Source organism: Lissotriton helveticus, chromosome 4_1 (genome assembly GCF_964261635.1).
Source record: "Lissotriton helveticus chromosome 4_1, aLisHel1.1, whole genome shotgun sequence".
NCBI lineage: Eukaryota > Metazoa > Chordata > Amphibia > Caudata > Salamandridae > Lissotriton > Lissotriton helveticus.
Window position 1 is genome coordinate 1,691,815,137 of NC_136063.1, and position 20,671 is coordinate 1,691,835,807.

Sequence of the window (20,671 nt, forward strand, 5' to 3'; positions counted from 1 at the left end):
CATCCATGCTGGTAGCAGAATAGCAGCAGACCCCACAGCTGAGACTTGAATGGGGACTGTTGGAGAGGGGCAGTGGAAGGGCGCAGGAAAATGCTTTTCAAAAGCATCTGCACTTTCTTACAAAGCAGCTGAAAACCCATACCAGGAATGGGGCTCGAACCCATGCGGACAAACATCCATTGGATCTTAAGTCCAACGCCTTAACCACTCGGCCACCCTGGTGAGACCCAAGGCCAAGCTTTACTCAACTCCCTTTTTCTGCTGGCTGCTGCAGCACCGGCTGTCCAGGAAGAGCTGTTTGCGGAATTAAAAGGCTTTTGCAGGAGGCTAAAGGTAATTGCTTATGACAAACACACTGTGTGACACCTAACTTTCTCCCACTCGGACTTTACGGGCAATTTTTATAATGGAGTTAGCTTAGTCACAATAAGGGGGTGAGCAAGGCAAGCACACAAGAGCATCTCCTCCCTGGTGGTCTAGTGGCTAGGATTCAGCGCTTTCACCGCCGCGGCCCGGGTTCGATTCCCGGTCAGGGAAGATACCTCTAAAGCATAGATTTGAGTGTTTTGTCCCAGTAGCTTTTTTTAACGAAGGTCCTTAAAAAGGTACCCCTACCCATGAACGAAAGAGGAGGAAAGGGACTGGGTCCCCTGTGCCCCAGGTTGTTTTGCTCCCATTGCCCTCAGCCACCTTTATGCGCACGCACTCCTCCACCCAGTCTGGTGCTCTATGTGTGTGTAAAGTGCAGTACCAGCTCACCAGAAAGGTAAATTGCTGGAAACCCCTGCTGTGATGCATACATCTACTTTGGAGCACTCTTCTCCCTTGCACTCTTGAATCACTTAAGAGCAATGTATTCTTCCAGCAAGCTGAATAACGAGACAGGGTTGAGAAAGTGTTCCAGCTGTCTGTGCGCCATCAGCAGCCACTAGATGTCCCTCTTGCGTTTTCCCGTGGATCCCGATTGTACAGGAATTCATCGGTTCAGTAGCAAGGGGGAGAGGATGGCCTGTGCTTGGAAGTGACAGACAGTCGGGTGGCATTATGAGGATTTTTTCAATTTCTGATTCATATGTGCTGTAGAGAAAAATAAGCTTTCAGCCCCCATGAGCTTTGTCATTCGGAAAGCAGTGTATGAACTTTTGCTGCATGGCACTGGGCTCCCTGGTGGTCTAGTGGTTAGGATTCGGCGCTCTCACCGCCGCGGCCCGGGTTCGATTCCCGGTCAGGGAAAAGTCCTTCTTCTGTCCTTGAAAACTTTTCCTTCCCGTAGGTCGCGGGCTTCTAAAAATGAAGTTGCTTTCTGACTCACAGTTTGCCTAGCATCACGCAGTATAGCTCCAAATATCATTTTCGCAAGGTCCCTTTATAGCTGCTTTCCACAGCGGGAGGAAAGTCACTTGTGCAAGGCTCTTGAGCAAGTGAGACCCTGTATTCCAAAGTGCAATTCCTTTTGTAGGCTTCTGACCACATGGCGTGCGGCAGGAAGTCTCCTTTGACAGGCCTGCAGGCTTTGTTTCCAAATAGCATCCTGGACCCATTGCAACCCACCTTTTTGCTAAAATGGAAGTCTGGATCTGGGTAAGAAAAAACTGAGCTGCACGTACGGAAAAAAGCAGAGGCCAGCCACAGGGAGGGTGTGGCCAGGGCAGTCTGATTTGCATACTGACCTGTGGCATCTTGGGAATGTATAGGCTTTGGAGCTTAACGGGTGCTGCAGGGGTCTGCCTGGCTGGAGAGATGCCTGTCTGGTACACCCCTCAGGACAGACGGTGCCGTCCGTTCGAACATGGAGGGTGAGGGACATGGGTCACCCTCTTATACAGGGGTGTGGCTGTGGGCAGGACGGGTTGTGGGGGACCCGTCAGGGCATTGCCCGTTTGGAATCCCGTTCGGAAGGCGAGAGGAGGCGGGGGCAGGGAACTCTCCTCAATTTTCCCCCAGAGGTTTGGGGAAAAGCCTTTGCACGTTTGAGCCAGCCGGGCCTGCATCAGCAGATCCTGCTCCTCTGGCAAGGGAGAGCTTGTAGGTGAAATCAAAAAAGGGGAGAAATCTGCAAGAGCCGGGTTAAAAAATTCCAGGGGCAGACCCATGTTCCCCAGGAAGCAAGTACTTCCTCCTGCTCCCTTCAGTGGGAAAAGATATAGGAGGTGTATTTCTCTAAGCAGGGGATCTGCGTAGATGGCACTGCATTGCTTTGGGAAGCATCCATGCTGGTAGCAGAATAGCAGCAGACCCCACAGCTGAGACTTGAATGGGGACTGTTGGAGAGGGGCAGTGGAAGGGCGCAGGAAAATGCTTTTCAAAAGCATCTGCACTTTCTTACAAAGCAGCTGAAAACCCATACCAGGAATGGGGCTCGAACCCATGCGGACAAACGTCCATTGGATCTTAAGTCCAACGCCTTAACCACTCGGCCACCCTGGTGAGACCCAAGGTCCAGCTTTACTCAACTCCCTTTTTCTGCTGGCTGCTGCAGCACCGGCTGTCCAGCAAGAGCTGTTTGCAGAATTAAAAGGCTTTTGCAGGAGGCTGAAGGTAATTGCTTATGACAAACACACTGTGTGACACCTAACTTTCTCCCACTCGGACTTTACGGGCAATTTTTATATTGGAGTTAGCTTAGTCACAATAAGGGGGTGAGCAAGGCAAGCACACAAGAGCATCTCCTCCCTGGTGGTCTAGTGGCTAGGATTCGGCGTTTTCACCGCCGCGGCCCGGGTTCGATTCCCGGTCAGGGAAGATACCTCTAAAGCATAGATTTGAGTGTTTTGTCCCAGTAGCTTTTTTTAAACGAAGGTCCTTAAAAAGGTACCCCTACCCATGAACGAAAGAGGAGGAAAGGGACTGGGTCCCTTGTGCCCCAGGTTGTTTTGCTCCCATTGCCCTCAGCCACCTTTATGCGCACGCACTCCTCCACCCAGTCTGGGGCTCTATGTGTGTGTAAAGTGCAGTACCAGCTCACCAGAAAGGTAAATTGCTGGAAACCCCTGCTGTGATGCATACATCTACTTTGGAGCACTCTTCTCCCTTGCACTCTTGAATCGCTTAAGAGCAATGTATTCTTCCAGCAAGCTGAATAACGAGACAGGGTTGAGAAAGTGTTCCAGCTGTCTGTGCGCCATCAGCAGCCACTAGGTGTCCCTCTTGTGTTTTCCCGTGGATCCCGATTGTACAGGAATTCATCGGTTCAGTAGCAAGGGGGAGAGGATGGCCTGTGCTTGGAAGTGACAGACAGTCGGGTGGCATTATGAGGATTTTTTCAATTTCTGATTCATATGTGCTGTAGTGAAAAATAAGCTTTCAGCCCCCATGAGCTTTGTCATTCGGAAAGCAGTGTATGAACTTTTGCTGCATGGCACTGGGCTCCCTGGTGGTCTAGTGGTTAGGATTCGGCGCTCTCACCGCTGCGGCCCGGGTTCGATTCCCGGTCAGGGAAAAGTCCTTCTTCTGCCCTTGAAAACTTTTCCTTCCCGTAGGTCGCGGGCTTCTCAAAATGAAGTTGCTTTCTGACTCACAGTTTGCCTAGCATCACGCAGTATAGCTCCAAATATCATTTTCGCAAGGTCCCTTTATAGCTGCTTTCCACAGCGGGAGGAAAGTCACTTGTGCAAGGCTCTTGAGCAAGTGAGACCCTGTATTCCAAAGTGCAATTCCTTTTGTAGGCTTCTGACCACATGGCGTGCGGCAGGAAGTCTCCTTTGACAGGCCTGCAGGCTTTGTTTCCAAATGGCATCCTGGACCCATTGCAACCCACCTTTTTGCTAAAATGGAAGTCTGGATCTGGGTAAGAAAAAACTGAGCTGCACGTACGGAAAAAAGCAGAGGCCAGCCACAGGGAGGGTGTGGCCAGGGCAGTCTGATTTGCATACTGACCTGTGGCATCTTGGGAATGTATAGGCTTTGGAGCTTAACGGGTGCTGCAGGGGTCTGCCTGGCTGGAGAGATGCCTGTCTGGTACACCCCTCAGGACAGACGGTGCCTTCCGTTCGAACATGGAGGGTGAGGGACATGGGTCACCCTCTTATACAGGGGTGTGGCTGTGGGCAGGACGGGTTGTGGGGGACCCGTCAGGGCATTGCCCGTTTGGAAGCCCGTTCGGAAGGCGAGAGGAGGCGGGGGCAGGGAACTCTCCTCAATTTTCCCCCAGAGGTTTGGGGAAAAGCCTTTGCACGTTTGAGCCAGCCGGGCCTGCATCAGCAGATCCTGCTCCTCTGGCAAGGGAGAGCTTGTAGGTGAAATCAAAAAATGGGAGAAATCTGCAAGAGCCGGGTTAAAAAATTCCAGGGGCAGACCCATGTTCCCCAGGAAGCAAGTACTTCCTCCTGCTCCCTTCAGTGGGAAAAGATATAGGAGGTGTATTTCTCTAAGCAGGGGATCTGCGTAGATGGCACTGCAATGCTTTGGGAAGCATCCATGCTGGTAGCAGAATAGCAGCAGACCCCACAGCTGAGACTTGAATGGGGACTGTTGGAGAGGGGCAGTGGAAGGGCGCAGGAAAATGCTTTTCAAAAGCATCTGCACTTTCTTACAAAGCAGCTGAAAACCCATACCAGGAATGGGGCTCGAACCCATGCGGACAAACATCCATTGGATCTTAAGTCCAACGCCTTAACCACTCGGCCACCCTGGTGAGACCCAAGGCCAAGCTTTACTCAACTCCCTTTTTCTGCTGGCTGCTGCAGCACCGGCTGTCCAGGAAGAGCTGTTTGCGGAATTAAAAGGCTTTTGCAGGAGGCTAAAGGTAATTGCTTATGACAAACACACTGTGTGACACCTAACTTTCTCCCACTCGGACTTTACGGGCAATTTTTATAATGGAGTTAGCTCAGTCACAATAAGGGGGTGAGCAAGGCAAGCACACAAGAGCATCTCCTCCCTGGTGGTCTAGTGGCTAGGATTCGGCGCTTTCACCGCCGCGGCCCGGGTTCGATTCCCGGTCAGGGAAGATACCTCTAAAGCATAGATTTGAGTGTTTTGTCCCAGTAGCTTTTTTTAAACGAAGGTCCTTAAAAAGGTACCCCTACCCATGAACGAAAGAGGAGGAAAGGGACTGGGTCCCTTGTGCCCCAGGTTGTTTTGCTCCCATTGCCCTCAGCCACCTTTATGCGCACGCACTCCTCCACCCAGTCTGGTGCTCTATGTGTGTGTAAAGTGCAGTAGCAGCTCACCAGAAAGGTAAATTGCTGGAAACCCCTGCTGTGATGCATACATCTACTTTGGAGCACTCTTCTCCCTTGCACTCTTGAATCGCTTAAGAGCAATGTATTCTTCCAGCAAGCTGAATAACGAGACAGGGTTGAGAAAGTGTTCCAGCTGTCTGTGCGCCATCAGCAGCCACTAGGTGTCCCTCTTGTGTTTTCCCGTGGATCCCGATTGTACAGGAATTCATCGGTTCTGTAGCAAGGGGGAGAGGATGGCCTGTGCTTGGAAGTGACAGACAGTCGGGTGGCATTATGAGGATTTTTTCAATTTCTGATTCATATGTGCTGTAGTGAAAAATAAGCTTTCAGCCCCCATGAGCTTTGTCATTCGGAAAGCAGTGTATGAACTTTTGCTGCATGGCACTGGGCTCCCTGGTGGTCTAGTGGTTAGGATTCGGCGCTCTCACCGCCGCGGCCCGGGTTCGATTCCCGGTCAGGGAAAAGTCCTTCTTCTGCCCTTGAAAACTTTTCCTTCCCGTAGGTCGCGGGCTTCTCAAAATGAAGTTGCTTTCTGACTCACAGTTTGCCTAGCATCACGCAGTATAGCTCCAAATATCATTTTCGCAAGGTCCCTTTATAGCTGCTTTCCACAGCGGGAGGAAAGTCACTTGTGCAAGGCTCTTGAGCAAGTGAGACCCTGTATTCCAAAGTGCAATTCCTTTTGTAGGCTTCTGACCACATGGCGTGCGGCAGGAAGTCTCCTTTGACAGGCCTGCAGGCTTTGTTTCCAAATGGCATCCTGGACCCATTGCAACCCACCTTTTTGCTAAAATGGAAGTCTGGATCTGGGTAAGAAAAAACTGAGCTGCACGTACGGAAAAAAGCAGAGGCCAGCCACAGGGAGGGTGTGGCCAGGGCAGTCTGATTTGCATACTGACCTGTGGCATCTTGGGAATGTATAGGCTTTGGAGCTTAACGGGTGCTGCAGGGGTCTGCCTGGCTGGAGAGATGCCTGTCTGGTACACCCCTCAGGACAGACGGTGCCTTCCGTTCGAACATGGAGGGTGAGGGACATGGGTCACCCTCTTATACAGGGGTGTGGCTGTGGGCAGGACGGGTTGTGGGGGACCCGTCAGGGCATTGCCCGTTTGGAAGCCCTTTCGGAAGGCGAGAGGAGGCGGGGGCAGGGAACTCTCCTCAATTTTCCCCCAGAGGTTTGGGGAAAAGCCTTTGCACGTTTGAGCCAGCCGGGCCTGCATCAGCAGATCCTGCTCCTCTGGCAAGGGAGAGCTTGTAGGTGAAATCAAAAAAGGGGAGAAATCTGCAAGAGCCGGGTTAAAAAATTCCAGGGGCAGACCCATGTTCCCCAGGAAGCAAGTACTTCCTCCTGCTCCCTTTAGTGGGAAAAGATATAGGAGGTGTATTTCTCTAAGCAGGGGATCTGCGTAGATGGCATTGCATTGCTTTGGGAAGCATCCATGCTGGTAGCAGAATAGCAGCAGACCCCACAGCTGAGACTTGAATGGGGACTGTTGGAGAGGGGCAGTGGAAGGGCGCAGGAAAATGCTTTTCAAAAGCATCTGCACTTTCTTACAAAGCAGCTGAAAACCCATACCAGGAATGGGGCTCGAACCCATGCGGACAAACATCCATTGGATCTTAAGTCCAACGCCTTAACCACTCGGCCACCCTGGTGAGACCCAAGGTCCAGCTTTACTCAACTCCCTTTTTCTGCTGGCTGCTGCAGCACCGGCTGTCCAGCAAGAGCTGTTTGCGGAATTAAAAGGCTTTTGCAGGAGGCTGAAGGTAATTGCTTATGACAAACACACTGTGTGACACCTAACTTTCTCCCACTCGGACTTTACGGGCAATTTTTATATTGGAGTTAGCTTAGTCACAATAAGGGGGTGAGCAAGGCAAGCACACAAGAGCATCTCCTCCCTGGTGGTCTAGTGGCTAGGATTCGGCGCTTTCACCGCCGCGGCCCGGGTTCGATTCCCGGTCAGGGAAGATACCTCTAAAGCATAGATTTGAGTGTTTTGTCCCAGTAGCTTTTTTTAAACGAAGGTCCTTAAAAAGGTACCCCTACCCATGAACGAAAGAGGAGGAAAGGGACTGGGTCCCTTGTGCCCCAGGTTGTTTTGCTCCCATTGCCCTCAGCCACCTTTATGCGCACGCACTCCTCCACCCAGTCTGGTGCTCTATGTGTGTGTAAAGTGCAGTACCAGCTCACCAGAAAGGTAAATTGCTGGAAACCCCTGCTGTGATGCATACATCTACTTTGGAGCACTCTTCTCCCTTGCACTCTTGAATCGCTTAAGAGCAATGTATTCTTCCAGCAAGCTGAATAACGAGACAGGGTTGAGAAAGTGTTCCAGCTGTCTGTGCGCCATCAGCAGCCACTAGGTGTCCCTCTTGTGTTTTCCCGTGGATCCCGATTGTACAGGAATTCATCGGTTCAGTAGCAAGGGGGAGAGGATGGCCTGTGCTTGGAAGTGACAGACAGTCGGGTGGCATTATGAGGATTTTTTCAATTTCTGATTCATATGTGCTGTAGAGAAAAATAAGCTTTCAGCCCCCATGAGCTTTGTCATTCGGAAAGCAGTGTATGAACTTTTGCTGCATGGCACTGGGCTCCCTGGTGGTCTAGTGATTAGGATTCGGCGCTCTCACCGCCGCGGCCCGGGTTCGATTCCCGGTCAGGGAAAAGTCCTTCTTCTGCCCTTGAAAACTTTTCCTTCCCGTAGGTCGCGGGCTTCTCAAAATGAAGTTGCTTTCTGACTCACAGTTTGCCTAGCATCACGCAGTATAGCTCCAAATATCATTTTCGCAAGGTCCCTTTATAGCTGCTTTCCACAGCGGGAGGAAAGTCACTTGTGCAAGGCTCTTGAGCAAGTGAGACCCTGTATTCCAAAGTGCAATTCCTTTTGTAGGCTTCTGACCACATGGCGTGCGGCAGGAAGTCTCCTTTGACAGGCCTGCAGGCTTTGTTTCCAAATGGCATCCTGGACCCATTGCAACCCACCTTTTTGCTAAAATGGAAGTCTGGATCTGGGTAAGAAAAAACTGAGCTGCACGTACGGAAAAAAGCAGAGGCCAGCCACAGGGAGGGTGTGGCCAGGGCAGTCTGATTTGCATACTGACCTGTGGCATCTTGGGAATGTATAGGCTTTGGAGCTTAACGGGTGCTGCAGGGGTCTGCCTGGCTGGAGAGATGCCTGTCTGGTACACCCCTCAGGACAGACGGTGCCTTCCGTTCGAACATGGAGGGTGAGGGACATGGGTCACCCTCTTATACAGGGGTGTGGCTGTGGGCAGGACGGGTTGTGGGGGACCCGTCAGGGCATTGCCCGTTTGGAAGCCCGTTCGGAAGGCGAGAGGAGGCGGGGGCAGGGAACTCTCCTCAATTTTCCCCCAGAGGTTTGGGGAAAAGCCTTTGCACGTTTGAGCCAGCCGGGCCTGCATCAGCAGATCCTGCTCCTCTGGCAAGGGAGAGCTTGTAGGTGAAATCAAAAAAGGGGAGAAATCTGCAAGAGCCGGGTTAAAAAATTCCAGGGGCAGACCCATGTTCCCCAGGAAGCAAGTACTTCCTCCTGCTCCCTTCAGTGGGAAAAGATATAGGAGGTGTATTTCTCTAAGCAGGGGATCTGCGTAGATGGCACTGCATTGCTTTGGGAAGCATCCATGCTGGTAGCAGAATAGCAGCAGACCCCACAGCTGAGACTTGAATGGGGACTGTTGGAGAGGGGCAGTGGAAGGGCGCAGGAAAATGCTTTTCAAAAGCATCTGCACTTTCTTACAAAGCAGCTGAAAACCCATACCAGGAATGGGGCTCGAACCCATGCGGACAAACGTCCATTGGATCTTAAGTCCAACGCCTTAACCACTCGGCCAACCTGGTGAGACCCAAGGCCAAGCTTTACTCAACTCCCTTTTTCTGCTGGCTGCTGCAGCACCGGCTGTCCAGGAAGAGCTGTTTGCGGAATTAAAAGGCTTTTGCAGGAGGCTAAAGGTAATTGCTTATGACAAACACACTGTGTGACACCTAACTTTCTCCCACTCGGACTTTACGGGCAATTTTTATAATGGAGTTAGCTTAGTCACAATAAGGGGGTGAGCAAGGCAAGCACACAAGAGCATCTCCTCCCTGGTGGTCTAGTGGCTAGGATTCGGCGCTTTCACCGCCGCGGCCCGGGTTCGATTCCCGGTCAGGGAAGACACCTCTAAAGCATAGATTTGAGTGTTTTGTCCCAGTAGCTTTTTTTAACGAAGGTCCTTAAAAAGGTACCCCTACCCATGAACGAAAGAGGAGGAAAGGGACTGGGTCCCCTGTGCCCCAGGTTGTTTTGCTCCCATTGCCCTCAGCCACCTTTATGCGCACGCACTCCTCCACCCAGACTGGTGCTCTATGTGTGTGTAAAGTGCAGTACCAGCTCACCAGAAAGGTAAATTGCTGGAAACCCCTGCTGTGATGCATACATCTACTTTGGAGCACTCTTCTCCCTTGCACTCTTGAATCGCTTAAGAGCAATGTATTCTTCCAGCAAGCTGAATAACGAGACAGGGTTGAGAAAGTGTTCCAGCTGTCTGTGCGCCATCAGCAGCCACTAGATGTCCCTCTTGTGTTTTCCCGTGGATCCCGATTGTACAGGAATTCATCGGTTCAGTAGCAAGGGGGAGAGGATGGCCTGTGCTTGGAAGTGACAGACAGTCGGGTGGCATTATGAGGATTTTTTCAATTTCTGATTCATATGTGCTGTAGAGAAAAATAAGCTTTCAGCCCCCATGAGCTTTGTCATTCGGAAAGCAGTGTATGAACTTTTGCTGCATGGCACTGGGCTCCCTGGTGGTCTAGTGGTTAGGATTCGGCGCTCTCACCGCCGCGGCCCGGGTTCGATTCCCGGTCAGGGAAAAGTCCTTCTTCTGTCCTTGAAAACTTTTCCTTCCCGTAGGTCGCGGGCTTCTCAAAATGAAGTTGCTTTCTGACTCACAGTTTGCCTAGCATCACGCAGTATAGCTCCAAATATCATTTTCGCAAGGTCCCTTTATAGCTGCTTTCCACAGCGGGAGGAAAGTCACTTGTGCAAGGCTCTTGAGCAAGTGAGACCCTGTATTCCAAAGTGCAATTCCTTTTGTAGGCTTCTGACCACATGGCGTGCGGCAGGAAGTCTCTTTTGACAGGCCTGCAGGCTTTGTTTCCAAATGGCATCCTGGACCCATTGCAACCCACCTTTTTGCTAAAATGGAAGTCTGGATCTGGGTAAGAAAAAACTGAGCTGCACGTACGGAAAAAAGCAGAGGCCAGCCACAGGGAGGGTGTGGCCAGGGCAGTCTGATTTGCATACTGACCTGTGGCATCTTGGGAATGTATAGGCTTTGGAGCTTAACGGGTGCTGCAGGGGTCTGCCTGGCTGGAGAGATGCCTGTCTGGTACACCCCTCAGGACAGACGGTGCCTTCCGTTCGAACATGGAGGGTGAGGGACATGGGTCACCCTCTTATACAGGGGTGTGGCTGGGGGCAGGACGGGTTGTGGGGGACCCGTCAGGGCATTGCCCGTTTGGAAGCCCGTTCGGAAGGCGAGAGGAGGCGGGGGCAGGGAACTCTCCTCAATTTTCCCCCAGAGGTTTGGGGAAAAGCCTTTGCACGTTTGAGCCAGCCGGGCCTGCATCAGCAGATCCTGCTCCTCTGGCAAGGGAGAGCTTGTAGGTGAAATCAAAAAAGGGGAGAAATCTGCAAGAGCCGGGTTAAAAAATTCCAGGGGCAGACCCATGTTCCCCAGGAAGCAAGTACTTCCTCCTGCTCCCTTCAGTGGGAAAAGATATAGGAGGTGTATTTCTCTAAGCAGGGGATCTGCGTAGATGGCACTGCAATGCTTTGGGAAGCATCCATGCTGGTAGCAGAATAGCAGCAGACCCCACAGCTGAGACTTGAATGGGGACTGTTGGAGAGGGGCAGTGGAAGGGCGCAGGAAAATGCTTTTCAAAAGCATCTGCACTTTCTTACAAAGCAGCTGAAAACCCATACCAGGAATGGGGCTCGAACCCATGCGGACAAACATCCATTGGATCTTAAGTCCAACGCCTTAACCACTCGGCCACCCTGGTGAGACCCAAGGCCAAGCTTTACTCAACTCCCTTTTTCTGCTGGCTGCTGCAGCACCGGCTGTCCAGGAAGAGCTGTTTGCGGAATTAAAAGGCTTTTGCAGGAGGCTAAAGGTAATTGCTTATGACAAACACACTGTGTGACACCTAACTTTCTCCCACTCGGACTTTACGGGCAATTTTTATAATGGAGTTAGCTTAGTCACAATAAGGGGGTGAGCAAGGCAAGCACACAAGAGCATCTCCTCCCTGGTGGTCTAGTGGCTAGGATTCGGTGCTTTCACCGCCGCGGCCCGGCTTCGATTCCCGGTCAGGGAAGATACCTCTAAAGCATAGATTTGAGTGTTTTGTCCCAGTAGCTTTTTTTAAACGAAGGTCCTTAAAAAGGTACCCCTACCCATGAACGAAAGAGGAGGAAAGGGACTGGGTCCCTTGTGCCCCAGGTTGTTTTGCTCCCATTGCCCTCAGCCACCTTTATGCGCACGCACTCCTCCACCCAGTCTGGTGCTCTATGTGTGTGTAAAGTGCAGTACCAGCTCACCAGAAAGGTAAATTGCTGGAAACCCCTGCTGTGATGCATACATCTACTTTGGAGCACTCTTCTCCCTTGCACTCTTGAATCGCTTAAGAGCAATGTATTCTTCCAGCAAGCTGAATAACGAGACAGGGTTGAGAAAGTGTTCCAGCTGTCTGTGCGCCATCAGCAGCCACTAGGTGTCCCTCTTGTGTTTTCCCGTGGATCCCGATTGTACAGGAATTCATCGGTTCAGTAGCAAGGGGGAGAGGATGGCCTGTGCTTGGAAGTGACAGACAGTCGGGTGGCATTATGAGGATTTTTTCAATTTCTGATTCATATGTGCTGTAGTGAAAAATAAGCTTTCAGCCCCCATGAGCTTTGTCATTCGGAAAGCAGTGTATGAACTTTTGCTGCATGGCACTGGGCTCCCTGGTGGTCTAGTGGTTAGGATTCGGCGCTCTCACCGCCGTGGCCCAGGTTCGATTCCCGGTCAGGGAAAAGTCCTTCTTCTGCCCTTGAAAACTTTTCCTTCCCGTAGGTCGCGGGCTTCTCAAAATGAAGTTGCTTTCTGACTCACAGTTTGCCTAGCATCACGCAGTATAGCTCCAAATATCATTTTCGCAAGATCCCTTTATAGCTGCTTTCCACAGCGGGAGGAAAGTCACTTGTGCAAGGCTCTTGAGCAAGTGAGACCCTGTATTCCAAAGTGCAATTCCTTTTGTAGGCTTCTGACCACATGGCGTGCGGCAGGAAGTCTCCTTTGACAGGCCTGCAGGCTTTGTTTCCAAATGGCATCCTGGACCCATTGCAACCCACCTTTTTGCTAAAATGGAAGTCTGGATCTGGGTAAGAAAAAACTGAGCTGCACGTACGGAAAAAAGCAGAGGCCAGCCACAGGGAGGGTGTGGCCAGGGCAGTCTGATTTGCATACTGACCTGTGGCATCTTGGGAATGTATAGGCTTTGGAGCTTAACGGGTGCTACAGGGGTCTGCCTGGCTGGAGAGATGCCTGTCTGGTACACCCCTCAGGACAGACGGTGCCTTCCGTTCGAACATGGAGGGTGAGGGACATGGGTCACCCTCTTATACAGGGGTGTGGCTGTGGGCAGGACGGGTTGTGGGTGACCCGTCAGGGCATTGCCCGTTTGGAAGCCCGTTCGGAAGGCGAGAGGAGGCGGGGGCAGGGAACTCTCCTCAATTTTCCCCCAGAGGTTTGGGGAAAAGCCTTTGCACGTTTGAGCCAGCCGGGCCTGCATCAGCAGATCCTGCTCCTCTGGCAAGGGAGAGCTTGTAGGTGAAATCAAAAAAGGGGAGAAATCTGCAAGAGCCGGGTTAAAAAATTCCAGGGGCAGACCCATGTTCCCCAGGAAGCAAGTACTTCCTCCTGCTCCCTTCAGTGGGAAAAGATATAGGAGGTGTATTTCTCTAAGCAGGGGATCTGCGTAGATGGCACTGCATTGCTTTGGGAAGCATCCATGCTGGTAGCAGAATAGCAGCAGACCCCACAGCTGAGACTTGAATGGGGACTGTTGGAGAGGGGCAGTGGAAGGGCGCAGGAAAATGCTTTTCAAAAGCATCTGCACTTTCTTACAAAGCAGCTGAAAACCCATACCAGGAATAGGGCTCGAACCCATGCGGATAAACGTCCATTGGAACTTAAGTCCAATGCCTTAACCACTCGGCCACCCTGGTGAGACCCAAGGCCAAGCTTTACTCAACTCCCTTTTTCTGCTGGCTGCTGCAGCACCGGCTGTCCAGGAAGAGCTGTTTGCGGAATTAAAAGGCTTTTGCAGGAGGCTAAAGGTAATTGCTTATGACAAACACACTGTGTGACACCTAACTTTCTCCCACTCGGACTTTACGGGCAATTTTTATAATGGAGTTAGCTTAGTCACAATAAGGGGGTGAGCAAGGCAAGCACACAAGAGCATCTCCTCCCTGGTGGTCTAGTGGCTAGGATTCGGTGCTTTCACCGCCGCGGCCCGGGTTCGATTCCCGGTCAGGGAAGATACCTCTAAAGCATAGATTTGAGTGTTTTGTCCCAGTAGCTTTTTTTAACGAAGGTCCTTAAAAAGGTACCCCTACCCATGAACGAAAGAGGAGGAAAGGGACTGGGTCCCCTGTGCCCCAGGTTGTTTTGCTCCCATTGCCCTCAGCCACCTTTATGCGCACGCACTCCTCCACCCAGTCTGGTGCTCTATGTGTGTGTAAAGTGCAGTACCAGCTCACCAGAAAGGTAAATTGCTGGAAACCCCTGCTGTGATGCATACATCTACTTTGGAGCACTCTTCTCCCTTGCACTCTTGAATCGCTTAAGAGCAATGTATTCTTCCAGCAAGCTGAATAACGAGACAGGGTTGAGAAAGTGTTCCAGCTGTCTGTGCGCCATCAGCAGCCACTAGATGTCCCTCTTGTGTTTTCCCGCGGATCCCGATTGTACAGGAATTCATCGGTTCAGTAGCAAGGGGGAGAGGATGGCCTGTGCTTGGAAGTGACAGACAGTCGGGTGGCATTATGAGGATTTTTTCAATTTCTGATTCATATGTGCTGTAGAGAAAAATAAGCTTTCAGCCCCCATGAGCTTTGTCATTCGGAAAGCAGTGTATGAACTTTTGCTGCATGGCACTGGGCTCCCTGGTGGTCTAGTGGTTAGGATTCGGCGCTCTCACCGCCGCGGCCTGGGTTCGATTCCCGGTCAGGGAAAAGTCCTTCTTCTGCCCTTGAAAACTTTTCCTTCCCGTAGGTCGCGGGCTTCTCAAAATGAAGTTGCTTTCTGACTCACAGTTTGCCTAGCATCACGCAGTATAGCTCCAAATATCATTTTTGCAAGGTCCCTTTATAGCTGCTTTCCACAGCGGGAGGAAAGTCACTTGTGCAAGGCTCTTGAGCAAGTGAGACCCTGTATTCCAAAGTGCAATTCCTTTTGTAGGCTTCTGACCACATGGCGTGCGGCAGGAAGTCTCCTTTGACAGGCCTGCAGGCTTTGTTTCCAAATGGCATCCTGGACCCATTGCAACCCACCTTTTTGCTAAAATGGAAGTCTGGATCTGGGTAAGAAAAAACTGAGCTGCACGTACGGAAAAAAGCAGAGGCCAGCCACAGGGAGGGTGTGGCCAGGGCAGTCTGATTTGCATACTGACCTGTGGCATCTTGGGAATGTATAGGCTTTGGAGCTTAACGGGTGCTGCAGGGGTCTGCCTGGCTGGAGAGATGCCTGTCTGGTACACCCCTCAGGACAGACGGTGCCTTCCGTTCGAACATGGAGGGTGAGGGACATGGGTCACCCTCTTATACAGGGGTGTGGCTGTGGGCAGGACGGGTTGTGGGGGACCCGTCAGGGCATTGCCCGTTTGGAAGCCCGTTCGGAAGGCGAGAGGAGGCGGGGGCAGGGAACTCTCCTCAATTTTCCCCCAGAGGTTTGGGGAAAAGCCTTTGCACGTTTGAGCCAGCCGGGCCTGCATCAGCAGATCCTGCTCCTCTGGCAAGGGAGAGCTTGTAGGTGAAATCAAAAAAGGGGAGAAATCTGCAAGAGCCGGGTTAAAAAATTCCAGGGGCAGACCCATGTTCCCCAGGAAGCAAGTACTTCCTCCTGCTCCCTTCAGTGGGAAAAGATATAGGAGGTGTATTTCTCTAAGCAGGGGATCTGCGTAGATGGCACTGCAATGCTTTGGGAAGCATCCATGCTGGTAGCAGAATAGCAGCAGACCCCACAGCTGAGACTTGAATGGGGACTGTTGGAGAGGGGCAGTGGAAGGGCGCAGGAAAATGCTTTTCAAAAGCATCTGCACTTTCTTACAAAGCAGCTGAAAACCCATACCAGGAATGGGGCTCGAACCCATGCGGACAAACATCCATTGGATCTTAAGTCCAACGCCTTAACCACTCGGCCACCCTGGTGAGACCCAAGGCCAAGCTTTACTCAACTCCCTTTTTCTGCTGGCTGCTGCAGCACCGGCTGTCCAGGAAGAGCTGTTTGCGGAATTAAAAGGCTTTTGCAGGAGGCTAAAGGTAATTGCTTATGACAAACACACTGTGTGACACCTAACTTTCTCCCACTCGGACTTTACGGGCAATTTTTATAATGGAGTTAGCTTAGTCACAATAAGGGGGTGAGCAAGGCAAGCACACAAGAGCATCTCCTCCCTGGTGGTCTAGTGGCTAGGATTCGGTGCTTTCACCGCCGCGGCCCGGCTTCGATTCCCGGTCAGGGAAGATACCTCTAAAGCATAGATTTGAGTGTTTTGTCCCAGTAGCTTTTTTTAAACGAAGGTCCTTAAAAAGGTACCCCTACCCATGAACGAAAGAGGAGGAAAGGGACTGGGTCCCTTGTGCCCCAGGTTGTTTTGCTCCCATTGCCCTCAGCCACCTTTATGCGCACGCACTCCTCCACCCAGTCTGGTGCTCTATGTGTGTGTAAAGTGCAGTACCAGCTCACCAGAAAGGTAAATTGCTGGAAACCCCTGCTGTGATGCATACATCTACTTTGGAGCACTCTTCTCCCTTGCACTCTTGAATCGCTTAAGAGCAATGTATTCTTCCAGCAAGCTGAATAACGAGACAGGGTTGAGAAAGTGTTCCAGCTGTCTGTGCGCCATCAGCAGCCACTAGGTGTCCCTCTTGTGTTTTCCCGTGGATCCCGATTGTACAGGAATTCATCGGTTCAGTAGCAAGGGGGAGAGGATGGCCTGTGCTTGGAAGTGACAGACAGTCGGGTGGCATTATGAGGATTTTTTCAATTTCTGATTCATATGTGCTGTAGTGAAAAATAAGCTTTCAGCCCCCATGAGCTTTGTCATTCGGAAAGCAGTGTATGAACTTTTGCTGCATGGCACTGGGCTCCCTGGTGGTCTAGTGGTTAGGATTCGGCGCTCTCACCGCCGCGGCCCGGGTTCGATTCCCGGTCAGGGAAAAGTCCTTCTTCTGCCCTTGAAAACTTTTCCTTCCCGTAGGTTGCGGGCTTCTCAAAATGAAGTTGCTTTCTGACTCACAGTTTGCCTAGCATCACGCAGTATAGCTCCAAATATCATTTTTGCAAGGTCCCTTTATAGCTGCTTTCCACAGCGGGAGGAAAGTCACTTGTGCAAGGCTCTTGAGCAAGTGAGACCCTGTATTCCAAAGTGCAATTCCTTTTGTAGGCTTCTGACCACATGGCGTGCGGCAGGAAGTCTCCTTTGACAGGCCTGCAGGCTTTGTTTCCAAATGGCATCCTGGACCCATTGCAACCCACCTTTTTGCTAAAATGGAAGTCTGGATCTGGGTAAGAAAAAACTGAGCTGCACGTACGGAAAAAAGCAGAGGCCAGCCACAGGGAGGGTGTGGCCAGGGCAGTCTGATTTGCATACTGACCTGTGGCATCTTGGGAATGTATAGGCTTTGGAGCTTAACGGGTGCTGCAGGGGTCTGCCTGGCTGGAGAGATGCCTGTCTGGTACACCCCTCAGGACAGACGGTGCCTTCCGTTCAAACATGGAGGGTGAGGGACATGGGTCACCCTCTTATACAGGGGTGTGGCTGTGGGCAGGACGGGTTGTGGGGGACCCGTCAGGGCATTGCCCGTTTGGAAGCCCGTTCGGAAGGCGAGAGGAGGCGGGGGCAGGGAACTCTCCTCAATTTTCCCCCAGAGGTTTGGGGAAAAGCCTTTGCACGTTTGAGCCAGCCGGGCCTGCATCAGCAGATCCTGCTCCTCTGGCAAGGGAGAGCTTGTAGGTGAAATCAAAAAAGGGGAGAAATCTGCAAGAGCCGGGTTAAAAAATTCCAGGGGCAGACCCATGTTCCCCAGGAAGCAAGTACTTCCTCCTGCTCCCTTCAGTGGGAAAAGATATAGGAGGTGTATTTCTCTAAGCAGGGGATCTGCGTAGATGGCACTGCATTGCTTTGGGAAGCATCCATGCTGGTAGCAGAATAGCAGCAGACCCCACAGCTGAGACTTGAATGGGGACTGTTGGAGAGGGGCAGTGGAAGGGCGCAGGAAAATGCTTTTCAAAAGCATCTGCACTTTCTTACAAAGCAGCTGAAAACCCATACCAGGAATGGGGCTCGAACCCATGCGGACAAACGTCCATTGGATCTTAAGTCCAACGCCTTAACCACTCGGCCAACCTGGTGAGACCCAAGGCCAAGCTTTACTCAACTCCCTTTTTCTGCTGGCTGCTGCAGCACCGGCTGTCCAGGAAGAGCTGTTTGCGGAATTAAAAGGCTTTTGCAGGAGGCTAAAGGTAATTGCTTATGACAAACACACTGTGTGACACCTAACTTTCTCCCACTCGGACTTTACGGGCAATTTTTATAATGGAGTTAGCTTAGTCACAATAAGGGGGTGAGCAAGGCAAGCACACAAGAGCATCTCCTCCCTGGTGGTCTAGTGGCTAGGATTCGGCGCTTTCACCGCCGCGGCCCGGGTTCGATTCCCGGTCAGGGAAGACACCTCTAAAGCATAGATTTGAGTGTTTTGTCCCAGTAGCTTTTTTTAACGAAGGTCCTTAAAAAGGTACCCCTACCCATGAACGAAAGAGGAGGAAAGGGACTGGGTCCCCTGTGCCCCAGGTTGTTTTGCTCCCATTGCCCTCAGCCACCTTTATGCGCACGCACTCCTCCACCCAGTCTGGTGCTCTATGTGTGTGTAAAGTGCAGTACCAGCTCACCAGAAAGGTAAATTGCTGGAAACCCCTGCTGTGATGCATACATCTACTTTGGAGCACTCTTCTCCCTTGCACTCTTGAATCGCTTAAGAGCAATGTATTCTTCCAGCAAGCTGAATAACGAGACAGGGTTGAGAAAGTGTTCCAGCTGTCTGTGCGCCATCAGCAGCCACTAGATGTCCCTCTTGTGTTTTCCCGTGGATCCCGATTGTACAGGAATTCATCGGTTCAGTAGCAAGGGGGAGAGGATGGCCTGTGCTTGGAAGTGACAGACAGTCGGGTGGCATTATGAGGATTTTTTCAATTTCTGATTCATATGTGCTGTAGAGAAAAATAAGCTTTCAGCCCCCATGAGCTTTGTCATTCGGAAAGCAGTGTATGAACTTTTGCTGCATGGCACTGGGCTCCCTGGTGGTCTAGTGGTTAGGATTCGGCGCTCTCACCGCCGCGGCCCGGGTTCGATTCCCGGTCAGGGAAAAGTCCTTCTTCTGTCCTTGAAAACTTTTCCTTCCCGTAGGTCGCGGGCTTCTCAAAATGAAGTTGCTTTCTGACTCACAGTTTGCCTAGCATCACGCAGTATAGCTCCAAATATCATTTTCGCAAGGTCCCTTTATAGCTGCTTTCCACAGCGGGAGGAAAGTCACTTGTGCAAGGCTCTTGAGCAAGTGAGACCCTGTATTCCAAAGTGCAATTCCTTTTGTAGGCTTCTGACCACATGGCGTGCGGCAGGAAGTCTCTTTTGACAGGCCTGCAGGCTTTGTTTCCAAATGGCATCCTGGACCCATTGCAACCCACCTTTTTGCTAAAATGGAAGTCTGGATCTGGGTAAGAAAAAACTGAGCTGCACGTACGGAAAAAAGCAGAGGCCAGCCACAGGGAGGGTGTGGCCAGGGCAGTCTGATTTGCATACTGACCTGTGGCATCTTGGGAATGTATAGGCTTTGGAGCTTAACGGGTGCTGCAGGGGTCTGCCTGGCTGGAGAGATGCCTGTCTGGTACACCCCTCAGGACAGACGGTGCCTTCCGTTCGAACATGGAGGGTGAGGGACATGGGTCACCCTCTTATACAGGGGTGTGGCTGTGGGCAGGACGGGTTGTGGGGGACCCGTCAGGGCATTGCCCGTTTGGAAGCCCGTTCGGAAGGCGAGAGGAGGCGGGGGCAGGGAACTCTCCTCAATTTTCCCCCAGAGGTTTGGGGAAAAGCCTTTGCACGTTTGAGCCAGCCGGGCCTGCATCAGCAGATCCTGCTCCTCTGGCAAGGGAGAGCTTGTAGGTGAAATCAAAAAAGGGGAGAAATCTGCAAGAGCCGGGTTAAAAAATTCCAGGGGCAGACCCATGTTCCCCAGGAAGCAAGTACTTCCTCCTGCTCCCTTCAGTGGGAAAAGATATAGGAGGTGTATTTCTCTAAGCAGGGGATCTGCGTAGATGGCACTGCAATGCTTTGGGAAGCATCCATGCTGGTAGCAGAATAGCAGCAGACCCCACAGCTGAGACTTGAATGGGGACTGTTGGAGAGGGGCAGTGGAAGGGCGCAGGAAAATGCTTTTCAAAAGCATCTGCACTTTCTTACAAAGCAGCTGAAAACCCATACCAGGAATGGGGCTCGAACCCATGCGGACAAACATCCATTGGATCTTAAGTCCAACGCCTTAACCACTCGGCCACCCTGGTGAGACCCAAGGCCAAGCTTTACTCAACTCCCTTTTTCTGCTGGCTGCTGCAGCACCGGCTGTCCAGGAAGAGCTGTTTGAGGAATTAAAAGGCTTTTGCAGGAGGCTAAAGGTAATTGCTTATGACAAACACACTGTGTGACACCTAACTTTCTCCCACTCGGACTTTACGGGCAATTTTTATAATGGAGTTAGCTTAGTCACAATAAGGGGGTGAGCAAGGCAAGCACACAAGAGCATCTCCTCCCTGGTGGTCTAGTGGCTAGGATTCGGTGCTTTCACCGCCGTGGCCCGGCTTCGATTCCCGGTCAGGGAAGATACCTCTAAAGCATAGATTTGAGTGTTTTGTCCCAGTAGCTTTTTTTAAACGAAGGTCCTTAAAAAGGTACCCCTACCCATGAACGAAAGAGGAGGAAAGGGACTGGGTCCCTTGTGCCCCAGGTTGTTTTGCTCCCATTGCCCTCAGCCACCTTTATGCGCACGCACTCCTCCACCCAGTCTGGTGCTCTATGTGTGTGTAAAGTGCAGTACCAGCTCACCAGAAAGGTAAATTGCTGGAAACCCCTGCTGTGATGCATACATCTACTTTGGAGCACTCTT

The 20,671-nt window shown here is 51.6% G+C and overlaps 29 non-coding genes across 29 annotated transcripts; 19 read left to right on the top strand and 10 right to left on the bottom strand.

Annotated features, from left to right (window-relative positions):
• Nucleotides 1-139: 139 nt before the first annotated feature.
• TRNAL-UAA (transfer RNA leucine (anticodon UAA)) lies at nt 140-222 on the bottom strand. Its single transcript has one exon. It is a non-coding gene; the product is annotated as a tRNA-Leu (tRNA).
• Nucleotides 223-465: 243 nt separating this feature from the next.
• TRNAE-UUC (transfer RNA glutamic acid (anticodon UUC)) lies at nt 466-537 on the top strand. The gene has a single exon. It is a non-coding gene; the product is annotated as a tRNA-Glu (tRNA).
• Nucleotides 538-1,161: 624 nt separating this feature from the next.
• On the top strand, nt 1,162-1,233 carry TRNAE-CUC (transfer RNA glutamic acid (anticodon CUC)). Its single transcript has one exon. It is a non-coding gene; the product is annotated as a tRNA-Glu (tRNA).
• A 1,111-nt stretch (nt 1,234-2,344) lies between these two features.
• Nucleotides 2,345-2,427, bottom strand: TRNAL-UAA (transfer RNA leucine (anticodon UAA)). Its single transcript has one exon. It is a non-coding gene; the product is annotated as a tRNA-Leu (tRNA).
• A 243-nt stretch (nt 2,428-2,670) lies between these two features.
• Nucleotides 2,671-2,742, top strand: TRNAE-UUC (transfer RNA glutamic acid (anticodon UUC)). Its single transcript has one exon. It is a non-coding gene; the product is annotated as a tRNA-Glu (tRNA).
• Nucleotides 2,743-3,367: 625 nt separating this feature from the next.
• Nucleotides 3,368-3,439, top strand: TRNAE-CUC (transfer RNA glutamic acid (anticodon CUC)). The gene has a single exon. It is a non-coding gene; the product is annotated as a tRNA-Glu (tRNA).
• Nucleotides 3,440-4,550: 1,111 nt separating this feature from the next.
• On the bottom strand, nt 4,551-4,633 carry TRNAL-UAA (transfer RNA leucine (anticodon UAA)). The gene has a single exon. It is a non-coding gene; the product is annotated as a tRNA-Leu (tRNA).
• Nucleotides 4,634-4,876: 243 nt separating this feature from the next.
• Nucleotides 4,877-4,948, top strand: TRNAE-UUC (transfer RNA glutamic acid (anticodon UUC)). The gene has a single exon. It is a non-coding gene; the product is annotated as a tRNA-Glu (tRNA).
• A 625-nt stretch (nt 4,949-5,573) lies between these two features.
• On the top strand, nt 5,574-5,645 carry TRNAE-CUC (transfer RNA glutamic acid (anticodon CUC)). The gene has a single exon. It is a non-coding gene; the product is annotated as a tRNA-Glu (tRNA).
• A 1,111-nt stretch (nt 5,646-6,756) lies between these two features.
• TRNAL-UAA (transfer RNA leucine (anticodon UAA)) lies at nt 6,757-6,839 on the bottom strand. The gene has a single exon. It is a non-coding gene; the product is annotated as a tRNA-Leu (tRNA).
• Nucleotides 6,840-7,082: 243 nt separating this feature from the next.
• On the top strand, nt 7,083-7,154 carry TRNAE-UUC (transfer RNA glutamic acid (anticodon UUC)). The gene has a single exon. It is a non-coding gene; the product is annotated as a tRNA-Glu (tRNA).
• Nucleotides 7,155-7,779: 625 nt separating this feature from the next.
• TRNAE-CUC (transfer RNA glutamic acid (anticodon CUC)) lies at nt 7,780-7,851 on the top strand. The gene has a single exon. It is a non-coding gene; the product is annotated as a tRNA-Glu (tRNA).
• Nucleotides 7,852-8,962: 1,111 nt separating this feature from the next.
• Nucleotides 8,963-9,045, bottom strand: TRNAL-UAA (transfer RNA leucine (anticodon UAA)). Its single transcript has one exon. It is a non-coding gene; the product is annotated as a tRNA-Leu (tRNA).
• Nucleotides 9,046-9,288: 243 nt separating this feature from the next.
• Nucleotides 9,289-9,360, top strand: TRNAE-UUC (transfer RNA glutamic acid (anticodon UUC)). Its single transcript has one exon. It is a non-coding gene; the product is annotated as a tRNA-Glu (tRNA).
• A 624-nt stretch (nt 9,361-9,984) lies between these two features.
• On the top strand, nt 9,985-10,056 carry TRNAE-CUC (transfer RNA glutamic acid (anticodon CUC)). The gene has a single exon. It is a non-coding gene; the product is annotated as a tRNA-Glu (tRNA).
• A 1,111-nt stretch (nt 10,057-11,167) lies between these two features.
• Nucleotides 11,168-11,250, bottom strand: TRNAL-UAA (transfer RNA leucine (anticodon UAA)). Its single transcript has one exon. It is a non-coding gene; the product is annotated as a tRNA-Leu (tRNA).
• A 243-nt stretch (nt 11,251-11,493) lies between these two features.
• Nucleotides 11,494-11,565, top strand: TRNAE-UUC (transfer RNA glutamic acid (anticodon UUC)). The gene has a single exon. It is a non-coding gene; the product is annotated as a tRNA-Glu (tRNA).
• A 625-nt stretch (nt 11,566-12,190) lies between these two features.
• On the top strand, nt 12,191-12,262 carry TRNAE-CUC (transfer RNA glutamic acid (anticodon CUC)). Its single transcript has one exon. It is a non-coding gene; the product is annotated as a tRNA-Glu (tRNA).
• Nucleotides 12,263-13,373: 1,111 nt separating this feature from the next.
• TRNAL-UAA (transfer RNA leucine (anticodon UAA)) lies at nt 13,374-13,456 on the bottom strand. The gene has a single exon. It is a non-coding gene; the product is annotated as a tRNA-Leu (tRNA).
• A 243-nt stretch (nt 13,457-13,699) lies between these two features.
• TRNAE-UUC (transfer RNA glutamic acid (anticodon UUC)) lies at nt 13,700-13,771 on the top strand. The gene has a single exon. It is a non-coding gene; the product is annotated as a tRNA-Glu (tRNA).
• A 624-nt stretch (nt 13,772-14,395) lies between these two features.
• On the top strand, nt 14,396-14,467 carry TRNAE-CUC (transfer RNA glutamic acid (anticodon CUC)). The gene has a single exon. It is a non-coding gene; the product is annotated as a tRNA-Glu (tRNA).
• Nucleotides 14,468-15,578: 1,111 nt separating this feature from the next.
• On the bottom strand, nt 15,579-15,661 carry TRNAL-UAA (transfer RNA leucine (anticodon UAA)). Its single transcript has one exon. It is a non-coding gene; the product is annotated as a tRNA-Leu (tRNA).
• A 243-nt stretch (nt 15,662-15,904) lies between these two features.
• TRNAE-UUC (transfer RNA glutamic acid (anticodon UUC)) lies at nt 15,905-15,976 on the top strand. The gene has a single exon. It is a non-coding gene; the product is annotated as a tRNA-Glu (tRNA).
• Nucleotides 15,977-16,601: 625 nt separating this feature from the next.
• Nucleotides 16,602-16,673, top strand: TRNAE-CUC (transfer RNA glutamic acid (anticodon CUC)). Its single transcript has one exon. It is a non-coding gene; the product is annotated as a tRNA-Glu (tRNA).
• A 1,111-nt stretch (nt 16,674-17,784) lies between these two features.
• TRNAL-UAA (transfer RNA leucine (anticodon UAA)) lies at nt 17,785-17,867 on the bottom strand. The gene has a single exon. It is a non-coding gene; the product is annotated as a tRNA-Leu (tRNA).
• Nucleotides 17,868-18,110: 243 nt separating this feature from the next.
• Nucleotides 18,111-18,182, top strand: TRNAE-UUC (transfer RNA glutamic acid (anticodon UUC)). Its single transcript has one exon. It is a non-coding gene; the product is annotated as a tRNA-Glu (tRNA).
• A 624-nt stretch (nt 18,183-18,806) lies between these two features.
• TRNAE-CUC (transfer RNA glutamic acid (anticodon CUC)) lies at nt 18,807-18,878 on the top strand. The gene has a single exon. It is a non-coding gene; the product is annotated as a tRNA-Glu (tRNA).
• A 1,111-nt stretch (nt 18,879-19,989) lies between these two features.
• TRNAL-UAA (transfer RNA leucine (anticodon UAA)) lies at nt 19,990-20,072 on the bottom strand. The gene has a single exon. It is a non-coding gene; the product is annotated as a tRNA-Leu (tRNA).
• Nucleotides 20,073-20,315: 243 nt separating this feature from the next.
• TRNAE-UUC (transfer RNA glutamic acid (anticodon UUC)) lies at nt 20,316-20,387 on the top strand. The gene has a single exon. It is a non-coding gene; the product is annotated as a tRNA-Glu (tRNA).
• Nucleotides 20,388-20,671: the final 284 nt, after the last annotated feature.